Source organism: Oncorhynchus masou, unplaced genomic scaffold, assembly GCF_036934945.1.
Source record: "Oncorhynchus masou masou isolate Uvic2021 unplaced genomic scaffold, UVic_Omas_1.1 unplaced_scaffold_1051, whole genome shotgun sequence".
Classification (NCBI taxonomy): Eukaryota; Metazoa; Chordata; class Actinopteri; order Salmoniformes; family Salmonidae; genus Oncorhynchus; species Oncorhynchus masou.
In genome coordinates this window covers 104,243-120,171 of record NW_027000215.1, presented here as the reverse complement: position 1 = coordinate 120,171, position 15,929 = coordinate 104,243, and the positions used below count along the sequence as shown (strand labels likewise).

The following is a 15,929-nucleotide window of genomic DNA, read 5'->3' as shown; positions in this document are numbered from 1 at the left end:
TGGTACTACAATAGACCAGAGCCCTATTCCCTATATAGTGGTACTACTATAGACCAGAGCCCTATTCCCTATATAGTGGTACTACTATAGACCAGAGCCCTATTCCCTATATAGTGGTACTACAATAGACCAGAGCCCTATTCCCTATATAGTGGTACTACTATAGACCAGAGCCCTATTCCCTATATAGTGGTACTACAATAGACCAGAGCCCTATTCCCTATATAGTGGTACTACTATAGACCAGAGCCCTATTCCCTATATAGTGGTACTACAATAGACCAGAGCCCTATTCCCTTCATAACACACTAAATCAAATCAAATGTATTTATATAGCCCTTCTTTACATCAGCTGATATCTCAAAGTGCTGTACAGAAACCCAGCCTAAAACCCCAAACAGCAAGCAATGCAGGTGTAGAAGCATGGTGGCTAGTAAAAACTCCCTAGAAAGGCCAAAACCTAGGAAGAAACCTAGAGAGGAACCAGGCTATGAGGGGTGGCCAGTCCTCTTCTGGCTGTGCCGGGTAGAGATTATAACAGAACATGGCCAAGATGCTCAAATGTTCATAAATGACCAGCATGGTCAAATAATAATAATCACAGGCCGAACAGTTTGGCCATAATGACCATCGTTATGTTTGGAGGAAAAAGGGGAGGCTTGCAAGCTGAAGAAAAAGCATGAGCGAGCAAGGAGGCCTACAAACCTGTCTCAGTTACACCAGCTCTGTCAGGAGGAATGTGCCAAAATTCACCCAACTATTGTGGGAAGCTTGTGGAAGACTACCCGAAACGTTTGACCCAAGTGAAACCATTTAAAGGCAATGCTACCAAATACTAATTGAGTGTATGTAAACTTCTGACCCACTGGGAATGTGATGAAATAAGTAAAAGCTGAAATAAATCATTCTCTCTACTATTATTCTGACATTTCACATTCTTAAAATAAAGTGGTGATCCTAACTGACCTAAGACAGGGAATTTTTCTTAGGATTAAATGTCAGGAATTATGAAAAAACTGAGTTTAAATATATTTGGCGAAGGTGTATGTAAACTTCCCACTTCAACTGTATCAGCTACAATGGCAATGTTGTGTCAAGTCCACTTGACAGGAGAGTAAACATTAGTGAACAAATTGATTCTGGATTGATTACCAGAGGACAATGACTGGTTTGTCACCAAGGCCAGGAAGTATCCAAACGCCTGAAGGTACCGCGTTCATCTGAGGTCAGAGGTCTTGGCTTGATTTCTTTTGATTATCCCATGATGTCAAGCAAAGAGGCACTGAGTTTGAAGGTTGGCTCAAATGATGTCAATTAGCCTATCAGAAGCTTCTAAAGCCATGACGTCATTTTCCCCCAAGAACAACAGTTGGAGACGACTAAGCAAACAGCTTGGACATTCAGAAGTGCAGTACAACAGTACTGTGCAGTACATTGATACAACAATAGCCTGAGTCACAGTCTGTGCCATAACGCCACCTCTAGGTCCCTCCAGGTGACTCCTTGTCCAGGTGACTCCTTGTCCAGGTGACTCCTTGCCAAACATGTTTGTTTTGACCACAGGCAATGGGCGTTGGCAATAGCACACAGGTTCTGGGAGCAGGCTAGTAAAACCAGTGTATTCTGGGAGCAGGCTCGTAAAACCAGTGTATTCTGTGACGCTTTAGGCTGAAGTATCGCGTGGTCCAGGGTTGTACTCATGTGTGTTAGTATATTAACCTGGAGGTTTACATTCTAATACATAATCCATCCATTCTACATGAACATCTGAATGCATCCCAATTGGTGCCCTATTCCCTATATAGTGGTACTACTATAGACCAGAGCCCTATTCCCTTTATAGTACACTACTATAGACCAGAGCCCTATTCCCTATATAGTGGTACTACTATAGACCAGAGCCCTATTCCCTATATAGTGGTACTACTATAGACCAGAGCCCTATTCCCTATATAGTGGTAAGACTATAGACCAGAGCCCTATTCCCTATATAGTGCTACTACTATAGACCAGAGCCCTATTCCCTATATGGTGGTACTACTATAGACCAGAGCCCTATTCCCTATATAGTGGTACTACTATAGACCAGTGCCCTATTCCCTATATAGTGGTACTACTATAGACCAGAGCCCTATTCCCTATATAGTGGTACTACTATAGACCAGAGCCCTATTCCCTATGTAGTGGTACTACTATAGACCAGAGCCCTATTCCCTATATAGTGGTACTACTATAGACCAGAGCCCTATATAGTGGTACTACTATAGACAATTTGTAAGTCGCTCTGGATAAGAGCGTCTGCTAAATGACTTAAATGTAAATAGACCAGAGCCCTATATAGTGGTACTACTATAGACCAGAGCCCTATATAGTGGTACTACTATTGACCAGGAAACTGAGCCCATTATGACACATTGTAGAATGGATTACTGTGCAGAAACTTGGCCTGCAATTTGCTGTTTACATAAAATAATACATTGACTCTATAGGTCAAAGTTTCTGATGTTCGTGGGACACCTGTGTGTCTTGATCTATAGTTGAATTAGAATTGCAGCTGTCCCAACGTCTGTCTGTCTGTCGTTCCAGTTGACAAAAGTGTGCAAGTGACATTCAAAACAGTCCGAAGACTGGTCAGACCAGTAAAGTCTTGGTTTTGAGACTCGTCCTGTCATGGCGCATTCCGCACGGGACCGCACCTAAAGCAAATACTGAGGCGGCACGCAGCACAATAGGGGGACGGTCTGAAAACACGCCACTTTGATACAGCTACAACCGAAAGTTTTTTGTGTTTTTTTCGTAGCAGGTTAGAAGAATTTACGCCGCGGGTTTGGAGAAGAAACGTATCATGTTCGGAAAATTAGGTTAAGGTTAGGAAAATAATTAACGTTTGCGAAATTCTTTCCTAACATGCTACAAAAATTCACTTCCGGTGAAGTACCGTGTTTTAGGGAGTCCAGTGTTGGAACAACTTTTACATGTCAAAGAGTGGTGATTTATGACTTGCCGATGTTTCTTCACGCATCGCAGCGCTTAAATCGGATAAACTCATGGTACCCATATGAATGGTCTGATACAGACAAAAAATATCACAAAACACTTTTCCTAAAGCCAAAGGTAGTAAACAAATCATTCTCTCAACCGGTAAACTGGCTGTAACATTTCCCGACGTTAAAACACGCCTGGATAGACTTTGGTCGGCCCCATGGTCCCATGGCTGTCGAGGCTACAGGACGTTTTTTTCTTTCTTCTTCTTTGTGTACGTGTGACTCGAGATTCTGGTGTTGTGTAACCGCTCAATCTCAGTTTCAATCACACAATGTTTCTCACGCGAATATCAGCGGGCGGTTTCATAGTGATAAGAGCAGCGCGCTGCGGCACCATACAAAGACGCAGCTTTTCCCCTCGAGTTGCAGAAGAGGGAGCATCCAGATCTGAGGAAGGACCGATCATAAACTCGCGTCATGGGTAAGTCTCAACGGTGAGATATTAGTGCATTTACAATATCTCTGCTTTCAGGTACTTTGGTTTATATTTCATTATCCTACTGGCTTGTTCAGCTGAATTTAAAGTTGTCATGCATTTGTCCAGTGTTTGAGTAAATAGCCAACAAGTGGTGTGATTTTGTGCTGATGCCTTAGTACTTTGTGTTGCTCTACTGCGTAAGATTTATGCAAACGCTATAATGACAAAACCACTCCGTTTTTTTATTCATTAAAGCAGAGTATTGTGATCAGCATTATTGAACTTGGACAGCTTTATACAATAGTTCCGTTGTAGTTTAACAAACACAATGGATGTATTGTCAGTTGTGGAAACAGTCAAATATACCTTAATAGAAAATGAGTCAAGTAAAATTGAAATGTCCCCACTAAAATACTACTTGAAAAAGTTGTAAAGTATTTTGTTTTAAATATACTCAAGTATCAAAAGTATAAGTAATTGCTAAACAAAAAAATAATAATACTTAATTATCAAAAGTATAAATAATTTCAAACATCCTCCTATTTTCTAGTTTTTTATTTACAGATGGTCTTGAAGTGAGCCCCTGGCTATCTACAGTGAGGGAAAGTATTTTATCCCCTGCTGATTTTGTACTTTTGCCCACTGACAAAGAAATAATCCATCTATAATTTTAATGGTGGGTTTATTTGAACAGTGAGAGACAGAATAACAAAAATATCAAGAAAAATGCATGTCAAAAATGTTATAAATTGATTTGCATTTTAATGAGGGAAATATGTATTTAACCATCTCTCAATCAGAAAGGTTTCTGGGTCTCCGGTGTCTTTTATACAGGTAACGAGCTGAGATTAGGAGCACACTCTTAAAGGGAGTGCTCCTCATCTGTTTGTTACCTGTATAAGACACCTGTCCACAGAAGCAATCAATCAATCAGATTCCAAACTCTCCACCATGGCCAAGACCAAAGAGCTCTCCAAGTATGTCAGGGACAAGATTGTAGACCTACACAAGGCTGGATTGGGCTACAAAACCATCGCCAAGCAGCTTGGTGAGAAGGTGACAAGAGTTGGTGCGATTATTAAACACAAAATAACTGTCAATCTCCCTCAGCCTGGGGTTCCATGCAAGATCTCACCCTAGAACTCCCTAGAAAGGCCAAAACCTAGGAAGAAACCAAGAGAGGAACCAGGCTATGAGGAGTGACCAGTCCTCTTCTGGCTGTGCCGGGTGGAGATTATAACAGAACGTGGCCAAGATATTCAAATGTTCATAAATGACCAGCAGGGTCAGATAATAATAATCACAGTAGTTGTAGAGGGTGCAGCAAGTCAGCACCTCAGGAGTAAATGTCAGTTGGCTTTTCATAGCCGATCATTGAGAGTATCTCTACCACTCCTGCTGTCTCTAGGGAGTTGAAAACAGCATGTCTGGGAGAGGTAGCACGTCCGGTGAACAGGTCAGGATTCCATAGCCGCAGGCAAAACAGTTAACCGGAGCAGCAGCACGGCCAGGTGGACTGGGGACAGCAAGGAGTCATCATGCCAGGTAGTCCTGAGGCATGGTCCTAGGGCTCAGGTCCTCCGAGAGAGAGAAAGAAAGAGAGAATTAGAGAGCATACTTAAATTCACACAGGACACCGGATAAGACAGGAGAAGTACTCCAGATATATAACTGACCCTAGCCCCCTGACACACAAACTACTGCAGCATAAATACTGGAGGCTGAGACAGGAAGGGTCAGGAGACACTGTGGCCCCATCCGATGATGCCCCCAGACAGGGCCAAACAGGAAGGATATAACCCCGCCCACTTTGCCAAAGCATAGCCCCCACACCACTAGAGGGATATCTTCAACCACCAACTTTTTTTTTACCATCCTGAGACAAGGCCGAGTATAGCCCACAAAGATCTCCGCCATGGAGATGGAAACATTATGCTTTGGGGGTGTTTTTCTGCTAAGGGAACAGGACAACTTCACCGCATCAAAGGGACGATGGATGGGGCCATGTCCCGTCAAATCTTGGGTGAGAACCTCCTTCCCTCGGCCAGGGCATTGAGAATGGGTCGTGGATGGGTATTCCAGCATGACAATGTCCCAAAACACATAGCCAAGGCAACAAAGGAGTGGCTCAAGAAGAAGCACATTAAGGTCCTGGAGTGGCCTAGCCAGCCTCCAGACCGTAATCCCATAGAAAATCTGTGGAGGGAGCTGAAGGTTCGAGTTTCAGAACGTCAGGCTCGAAACCTTAATGACTTGGAGAAGATCTGCAAAGAGGAGTGGGACAAAATCCCTCCTGAGATGTGTGCAAACCTGGTGGCCAACTACAAGAAACGTCTGACCTCTCTGATTGCCAACAAGGGTTTTGCCACCAAGTACTAAGTCATGTTTTTCAGAGGGGTCAAATACAGTAGTGCACGACCCTATGGACCCTGGGCAACAGTTGTGCACTACCCTATTGGACCCTGGTCAACAGTAGTGCACTACCCTATGGACCCTGGTCAACAGTAGTGCACTACCCTATGGACCCTGGGCAACAGTAGTGCACTACCCTATGGACCCTGGTCAACAGTAGTGCACTACCCTATGGACCCTGGTCAACAGTAGTGCACAACCCTATGGACCCTGGTCAACAGTAGTGCACTACCCTATGGACCCTGGTCAACAGTAGTGCACTACCCTATGGACCCTGGTCAACAGTAGTGCACAACCCTATGGACCCTGGTCAACAGTAGTGCACTACCCTATGGACCCTGGTCAACAGTTGTGCACTACCCTATTGGACCCTGGTCAACAGTAGTGCACTACCCTATTGGACCCTGGTCAACAGTAGTGCACTACCCTATGGACCCTGGGCAACAGTAGTGCACTACCCTATTGGACCCTGGTCAACAGTAGTGCACTACCCTATTGGACCCTGGTCAACAGTAGTGCACTACACTATGGACCCTGGTCAACAGTAGTGCACTACCCTATGGACCCTGGTCAACAGTAGTGCACAACCCTATGGACCCTGGTCAACAGTAGTGCACTACCCTATGGACCCTGGTCAACAGTTGTGCACTACCCTATTGGACCCTGGTCAACAGTAGTGCACTACCCTATTGGACCCTGGTCAACAGTAGTGCACTACCCTATGGACCCTGGGCAACAGTAGTGCACTACCCTATTGGACCCTGGTCAACAGTAGTGCACTACCCTATTGGACCCTGGTCAACAGTAGTGCACTACACTATGGACCCTGGTCAACAGTAGTGCACTACCCTATGGACCCTGGGCAACAGTAGTGCACTACCCTATTGACCCTGGTCAACAGTAGTGCACTACCCTATTGGACCCTGGTCAACAGTAGTGCACTACACTATGGACCCTGGTCAACAGTAGTGCACTACCCTATGGACCCTGGGCAACAGTAGTGCACTACCCTATGGACCCTGGTCAACAGTAGTGCACTACCCTATTGGACCCTGGTCAACAGTAGTGCACTACCCTATTGGACCCTGGTCAACAGTAGTGCACAACCCTATGGACCCTGGTCAACAGTAGTACACTACCCTATTGGACCCTGGTCAACAGTAGTGCACGACCCTGGTCCTCAGTAGTGCACTACCCTGGTCCACAGTAGTGCACGATAAAGGGAATGGGGTGCCATGTGGAACACTGTCACAGTAATAAAACAGTAATACGTTCTTAGAAAAGAAGGTGCTATCTAGAACCAAAAGGGGGTTTTCAGCTGTTCTCATAGAATAACCCTTTTGAAAAAAACAAAAACATTTTGTGTTCAGGGTAGAACCCTTTTTGGATCCAGGTGGAACCATTTTTGGTTTCAAGAAGAACCCTTTTTGGTTCCTGGTGGAACTCTTTTGGGTTCCAAAAGGGTTCTACCTGTAACCAAAAAGGGTTCTCCTACGGCGACAGCCACAGAACCCCTTTGGAACCCTTTTTGATTGAGTAAAAACCAGATGACAACACATTCATAATGAAATGTAACTTGATGTGTAGTGTTGTTTTAGGGAAACAATTATGACTGATCCATCCACCACCTTATCGTGTGTGTGTGTGTGTGTGTGTGTACCAGCTCAGAAGACAGTGCTGATTGTGTACGCCCATCAGAGTGGGGGGTCCTTTAACTCGGCAGCGAAGGATGTTGCCGTGGAAGCCCTCAGACAGCAGGGCTACAAGGTTGTTGTGTCTGACCTTTACGCCATGAACTTCAGAGCCTCCGCCACCATGGAGGATATTATAGGTACACACACACATGCTCACACACGCCAACAAACTACACACACACACGCCAACACACACATGCTCACACACGCCAACACACGTGCCAACAAACTACACACACACACACGCCAACACACACACGCTCACACACGCCAACACACGTGCCAAACAAACTACACACACGCTTGACGTTGCTGCTGTTCTGTCCCTTTGCCAGGTGAGGTGAAGAACCCGGAGCACTTCAAGTACGGAGAGGAGACCATGCATGCCTGGAAGGAGGGTCGACTCAGTGATGACATCATAGCTGAGCAGCGGAAAGTGGAGGCGGCGGAGCTCGTCATCTTCCAGGTCAGAGGTCACACACTCTTCCCAATCCCTCCCTCTCTCTCTCTCCCTCTCTCCTCTCTCTCCTCTCTCTTTCCCCCTCACTCTTTCCCTCTTTCTCTCTTTCACTCTCTCTTTCCCTCTCTTTCTCTCTCTTTCCCCCTCTCTTTCCCCTCTCTCTCTTTCTGTCTCCCTCCCCTCCCCCAACCTCTCTCTCTCTGTCTCTTCTTCGACTGTGCCCTGCTGCGTTTTAAATTCTCCACCTTTCTCCCCAAAGTATTTAAGCCTACACTCCCCATCATAGTCTTAACAGTGATTGGATTGTTGTAGATGGAGTGTCAACCACCTCTCTCTCTCCTCTCTCTCTCTTTCTCCCTCTCTCTCTTTCCCTCTTTTTCTCTCTTTCACTCTCTCTTTCCCTCTCTTTCTCTCTCTTTCCCCCTCTCTTTCCCCTCTCTCTCTTTCTGTCTCCCTCCCCTCCCCCAACCTCTCTCTCTCTGTCTCTTCTTCGACTGTGCCCTGCTGCGTTTTAAATTCTCCACCTTTCTCCCCAAAGTATTTAAGCCTACACTCCCCATCATAGTCTTAACAGTGATTGGATTGTTGTGGATGGAGTGTCAACCACCTCTCTCTCCTCATCAGTTCCCTATGTACTGGTTCAGCGTTCCAGCCATCATGAAGGGCTGGATAGACAGAGTTCTGACTCAAGGCTTTGCCTTCTCGCTGCAGAAGATGTACAACAATGGAATATTCAAGGTTTGACCTTTTGACCCTTCTGTTTCATGTCTTTAGTTCCAGTGGCCTGTGTTAGTGTCATACCCATTGACAATGAGCAGGAAGAGTTCATGCCATGTATGGGCCCGGATCAGGAGGTTTCGATGTAAATGCAATGCTCCCACCTAATCAAGTCCCCACTTGTGACTGAAAACAAGGGTAGAGATGCCAATTGAAAAGCTCTCTGTTCAAAACGTAGATAGCTGGCTATATGACATAAAATGCTGTATAAAATAGCTATAAGTCTATAAAGGTGCATTACCTGTAAAGCTATCAGTCACTAGTGGAAACATTTACAACTGAAATTAAGTTACGTTATCTTTGTTTATGTATTTTATCTCAGACAATCTGGTAGTAAGTTTGCCAGCTAGAACTCCTAGTAGTTTATGCTAACTAGCTAGCTGGCTAGCATTAACTGCTAGTGAATTTGCTAGCTGGCTAGCATTAACTGCTAGTGAATTTGCTAGCTAGCAAGTTAGCATAAACTAGCGCTAACTGGGCTAGTCATTGTCTAAATGTCAGGTAGAACCACATTCATAACCATCAAGGGGTAACTAGCCCCCAACACACTCAACCAACATCTTATTACTTTACTACTTTACAAAAAAATGATCTACATTTTTCTCTCTAAAAAAATGGATTATTTAAGGCATTCTTATATATATATATATATATATAAACAGAGATCTAACTTCATTGGAATATATCTACAACTTTTTCAACATTTCAAAAAAATTAGATCAATTTACCACAATCGTTTTGTTGAATTGTCTCAAAATTGTGGTGACATTGAGGACATTTTTTTGTTCAGCAAGAACAGTGACAGCCTGAGAAAGTGTTGCGAAAATAATTTAGTGACATCTTGTGGTCTTTATGTGAATTTACAGCTAGTTACCCCCTACTACCCTACACAGTTTAAAATAGCCATAATGTAGGGGGTCCACCACTCTGCCCAAAGTGGGTAAACACGCACGTTGGTGATGAAATGTAACTTCCATATGCTATAAAATACATTTTACCAAGACAAATATGATTCTTCATGTTCTGAATGGTTAATCAAAGCGGAATGAAGTCGGGACCTGCAATTGAATAGCAATGGACAGATGCATTCATTTCCTGATTCCGTTTTGTTCACGTTAATATACCGCTAGTTTGCGTTACTGCGTGACAGTAGGATGTTCTAGATTACACAGATTGAACGTGCGCCAGCCTGAATGAGCACGTCTAGTCTAGCTGACACAATGCTATTCTCTAACATCGTCTAGTCTAGCTGACACAATGCTATTCTCTAACTTCATCTAGTCTAGCTGACCTAATGCTATTCTCTAACATCCTCTAGTCTAGCTGACCTAATGCTATTCTCTAACATCGTCTAGTCCAGCTGACCTAATGCTATTCTCTAACATCGTCTAGTCTAGCTGACCCAATGCTATTCTCTAACATCCTCTAGTCTAGCTGACCCAATGCTATTCTCTAACATCCTCTAGTCTAGCTGACCCAATGCTATTCTATAACATCCTCTAGTCTAGCTGACCCAATGCTATTCTCTAACATCCTCTAGTCTAGCTGACCTAATGCTATTCTCTAACATCCTCTAGTCTAGCTGACCTAATGCTCTTCTCTAACATTGTCTAGTCTAGCTGACCTAATGCTATTCTCTAACATCGTCTAGTCTAGCTGACCTAATGCTATTCTCTAACATCGTCTAGCTGACACAATGCTATTCTCTAACATCATCTAGTCTAGCTGACCTAATGCTATTCTCTAACATCGTCTAGTCTAGCTGACCTAATGCTATTCTCTAACATCCTCTAGTCTAGCTGACCTAATGCTATTCTCTAACATCGTCTAGTCTAGCTGACCTAATGCTATTCTCTAACATCCTCTAGTCTAGCTGACCTAATGCTATTCTCTAACATCCTCTAGTCTAGCTGACCTAATGCTATTCTCTAACATCCTCTAGTCTAGCTGACCTAATACTATTCTCTAACATCCTCTAGTCTAGCTGACCTAATGCTATTCTCTAACATCCTCTAGTCTAGCTGACCTAATGCTATTCTCTAACATCCTCTAGTCTAGCTGACCTAATGCTATTCTCTAACATCCTCTAGTCTAGCTGACCTAATACTATTCTCTAACATCCTCTAGTCTAGCTGACCTAATGCTATTCTCTAACATCGTCTAGTCTAGCTGACCTAATGCTATTCTCTAACATCCTCTAGTCTAGCTGACCTAATACTATTCTCTAACATCCTCTAGTCTAGTTGACCTAATGCTATTCTCTAACATCGTTTAGTCTAGCTGACCTAATGCTTTTCTCTAACATCCTCTAGTCTAGCTGACCTAATGCTATTCTCTAACATCGTCTAGTCTAGCTGACCTAATACTATTCTCTAACATCCTCTAGTCTAGCTGACCTAATGCTATTCTCTAACATCCTCTAGTCTAGCTGACCTAATGTTCTTTTCCTGATTTTTCACCACTTTTTTTTCTCTGGCCTCCATTGATTGAATCACCCTGATTTTGTCCATCCTACAAGGGTATAAAACATCCTACAAGGGTATAAAACATCCTACAAGGGTATAAAACATCCTACAAGGGTATAAAACATCCTACAAGGGTATAAAACATCCTACATGGGTATAAAACATCCTACAAGGGTAAAAAAACAAAAAAACATTTTGAACAGATTATGACAGAGACATGAGGTTTGGACCATTGGTTTTTGTTTGAGCATTACCTACACAATTAATATAGTGTTTTACCCATTGGTCAAATGATGTGTTTTTGTTTGGACACCCTACATAATATCTACCTTATGAAATGACACACTGCTCTCATTCAGTTCAGGCTATATTGCTTCTAGGTTAAGGGTAAATGGTGTTTTGGTGGAATGAATAGGGCCTCTGTCTTTTAATTGTACCTCTTTATTTACTAGGCAAGTCAGTTAAGAACAAATTCTTATTTTCAATGACGGCCTAGGAACAGTGGGTCAACTGCCTGTTCAGGGGCAGAACGACAGATTTGTACCTTGTCAGCTCGGGGGTTTGAACTTGCAACCTTTCGGTTACTAGTCCAACGCTCTAACCACTAGGCTACGCTGCCGCCCCTCCGCTCTAACCACTAGGCTACGCTGCCGCCCCTCCACTCTAACCACTAGGCTACGCTGCCGCCCCTCCACTCTAACCACTAGGCTACGCTGCCGCCCCTCCAATCTAACCACTAGGCTACGCTGCCGCCGCTCCACTCTAACCACTAGGCTACCCTGCTGTTGGGAGTTACACTTCATACTCTTTGTCATTTTACAGGACAAGAAAGCCATGTTGTCGTTCAGCACTGGGTCTATGCAGACTATGTACCGCCCTGACGGCCTCAACGGAGACATTAACGTCACACTGTGGCCCCTACAGGTAACGCAGGATGACAGCCAGGGGGGAAGAGTTAAGATGTGACACCCCCCCAAAAAATATTTTGCTGTATTTGCTTCTCATAGATTGAGAAGACAATCAAGTGGCTTTGGGGATACTTGTGTGTCTCAAAATGAGTTTCCTCATACATTTTTATGCTTCAAGGTTATCTCCAAATACCAAGTATTTCCAATGTGTTTCATTTCGTTTTGGGTTTGCATTTTTTGGGGTTTATTTTATTGGTTCCATTGTAGCATATTGTGCAAACTAAACCAAGCGCAGTTCAAGTATTTGCTACATGTATTTGACCCAGACTCCTCTCCTCTCTCCTCCACGTCCCTCCATCCTTCCAGAATGGCGTGCTTCACTTCTGTGGATTTCAGGTGCTAGCCCCCAGGTGTTCTGGTGTCCGGGACACAACCCCCCCGCGACTCGGACAGCCATGCTGGATGGCTGGAGGGCCAGGCTGAAGACCCTGCTGGTCGAGCGACCCCTGACCTTTGCCCCCAGCGAGATGTTTGACCTGACCTTCCCCGGAGGCTTCGTGCTGCGGCCTGAGGTCAGGGCGGAGCAGAGCACCCGCCCCCACGGCATCACCACCGGACACCACTTGGGGAAACCCCTCCCCCCTGACAACCAGCTGAAGGCTGATGACCCCTCCCCCCTGACAACCAGCTGAAGGCTGATGACCCCTCCCCCCTGACAACCAGCTGAAGGCTGATGACCCCTCCCCCCTGACAACCAGCTGAAGGCTGATGACCCCTCCCCCCTGACAACCAGCTGAAGGCTGATGACCCCTCCCCTGACAACCAGCTGAAGGCTGATGACCCCTCCCCTGACAACCAGCTGAAGGCTGATGACCCCTCCCCCTGGCAATCAGCTGAAGGCTGATGACCCCTCCCCCCTGGCAACCAGCTGAAGGCTGATGACCCCTCACCCCTGGCAACCAGCTGATGACTCCTCCCCCTGACAACCAGCTGAAGGCTGATGACTCCTCCCCCTGACAACCGGCTGATGACTCCTCCCCCTGACAACCAGCTGATGACTCCTCCCCCTGACAACCAGCTGATGACTCCTCCCCCTGACAACCAGCTGATGACTCCTCCCCCTGACAACCAGCTGATGACTCCTCCCCCTGACAACCAGCTGATGACTCCTCCCTCTGACAACCAGCTGATGACTCCTCCCCCTGACAACCAGCTGATGACCCCTCCCCCCTGACAACCAGCTGAAGGCTGATGACCCCTCCCCCTGACAACCAGCTGAAGGCTGATGACCCTTGGATAATTATTTCTCCAATAGAATCCAGAGAGTGTCCTTCAGTGGAAGCTTCTCTAACATCAGATATGTAAAGTGCGGTGTCCCTCAGGGTAGTTGCCTTGGGCCAGTTACTCTTCTCTATTTTTACAAATGATTTGCCACTGGTCTTAAACACAAAGCTAGAATCACTACGTATGCAGATGATTCCACACTCTACACATCAGTATCAGGTGTTTAATAATAAAAACATTCTCTAAGACCTAAACCTCAGCTGGAGTTGTGTATAAAGGGTTGTGACCATTGAGCAAGTTGAGGAAGCTAAATTCATACTTATAAACTGGGTGCTTCGAGCCCTGAATGCTGATTGGCTAACAGCCGTGGTATACCACGGATATAACAAAACATTTATTTGGACTCTTCTAATTACGTTGGTAACCAGTTTATAATAGCAATAAGGCACCTTGGGGGGGTTGTGGTAAATGGCCAATATTCCACGGCTAAAGGCTGTATCCAAGAACTCTGCGTTGCGTCGTGCTTAAGAACAGCCCTTAGCCGTCGTAAATTGTCCATAAACCACATCCCCCCCCTCGCGCCTCATTGCTTAAGTATAACAGTGGATGGTCAGTTATTATGGTCAAGTCAAATTGACAGAGTTGTCGTGAAGATGGGGAGAGGTATGTCTGTTGTAAAAAGATGTTCTGCGTTTTTGAAACATCAATAAACTGCACTAGTTGTTCAGACTCTGGTCATGTCTCATGTTGATTACTGTCCGGTAATATGGTCAGGTGGAGCAAAGGAGGAATCTAGCAAAGCTACCCTCTTAAAGGTGCTATCTAGAAACTAAAAAGCATTTTGAACCAAAGGAGAACCCTTTGAAGAACGCTTGTTGGTTACAGGTAGAACTCTTTTGGTTCCAATAAAAACCTTTTCATACCTGGAACCAAAAATGGTTTTCACCTAGAACCAAAAAGGGTTCTCCTATGTGGACAGTTGAAGAACGGTTTTGGAGCCCTATTTTCTAAGAGAGAACCGCTGTCTCAAAACAGAGCAGCACGCCTTGCCCTGAACGCCTTGCCCTGGACGCCTTGCCCTGAACGCCTTGCCCTGGACGCCTTGCCCTGAACGCCTTGCCCTGAACGCCTTGCCCTGGACGCCTTGCCCTGAACGACTTGCCCTGAACGCCTTGCCCTGGACGCCTTGCCCTGGACGCCTTGCCCTGAACGCCTTGCCCTGAACTAACATCAGCAACATGCATCCCAGTCTTTCCTGGTTGAGGGTTGACAAGAGATGAACTGCTTCTCTTCTATTTGTTTTAATGATAAATACTACTGGAATGAACATTCCAGATTGTTTGCGTAATCAAATAACACCCAGCAGAGACACCCCATACATACCCCACAAAGACATGCCACCAGGGGTCTCTTCACAGTCCCCAAGTCCAGAACTAATTCAAGGCAATACACGGTTTTATACAGAGCCATGATTGCATGGAACTCCCTTCCCTTTAAAAAACGGATTAAAATTAAAAACAACTCATGGGAGGAGGACACACAAACATTTGTTTTTAGTTGTATTGTTGGGAACCCCTCCTCCATGACAACCAGGTGAAGGCTGGTAACCCCTCCTCCATGATAACCAGCTGAAGGCTGGTAACCCCTCCTCCCTGATAACCAGCTGAAGGCTGATAACCCCTCCTCCCTGATAACCAGCTGAAGGCTGGTAACCCCTCCTCCATGACAACCAGCTGAAGGCTGATAACCCCTCCTCCCTGATAACCAAATGAAGGCTGATAACCCCTCCTCCCTGATAACCAGCTGAAGGCTGATAACCCCTCCTCCCTGATAACCAGCTGAAGGCTGGTAACCCCTCCTCCCTGATAACCAGCTGAAGGCTGATAACCCCTCCTCCCTGACAACCAGCTGAAAGCTGATGACCCCTCCTCCCTGATAACCAGCTGAAGGCTGATAACCCCTCCCTCTGATAACCAGCTGAAAGCTGATGACCCCTCCTCCCTGATAACCAGCTGAAAGCTGATAACCCCTCCCTCTGATAACCAGCTGAAGGCTGATGACCCCTCCCTCTGATAACCAGCTGAAAGCTGATGACCCCTCCTCCCTGATAACCAGCTGAAAGCTGATAACCCCTCCCTCTGATAACCAGCTGAAAGCTGATAACCCCTCCCTCTGATAACCAGCTGAAAGCTGATGACCCCTCCTCCCTGATAACCAGCTGAAAGCTGATAACCCCTCCTCCCTGATAACCAGCTGAAGGCTGGTAACCCCTCCTCCCTGATAACCAGCTGAAGGCTGGTAACCCCTCCTCCCTGATAACCAGCTGAAGGCTGGTAACCCCTCCTCCCTGATAACCAGCTGAAGGCTGGTAACCCCTCCTCCCTGATAACCAGCTGAAGGCTGGTAACCCCTCCTCCCTGATAACCAGCTGAAGGCTGGTAACCCCTCCTCCCTAATAACCAGCTGA

At 45.6% G+C, this 15,929-nt stretch overlaps 1 long non-coding RNA gene and 1 pseudogene across 1 annotated transcript; both read left to right on the top strand.

Annotated features, from left to right (window-relative positions):
- Positions 1-3,316: 3,316 nt before the first annotated feature.
- Positions 3,317-13,009, top strand: LOC135528860 (NAD(P)H dehydrogenase [quinone] 1-like; annotated as a pseudogene).
- A 20-nt stretch (positions 13,010-13,029) lies between these two features.
- LOC135528861 (uncharacterized) lies at positions 13,030-14,196 on the top strand. The gene is made up of 2 exons (XR_010453597.1): positions 13,030-13,425; positions 13,460-14,196. It is a non-coding gene; the product is annotated as an uncharacterized LOC135528861 (long non-coding RNA).
- The last annotated feature ends 1,733 nt before the right edge of the window (positions 14,197-15,929 follow it).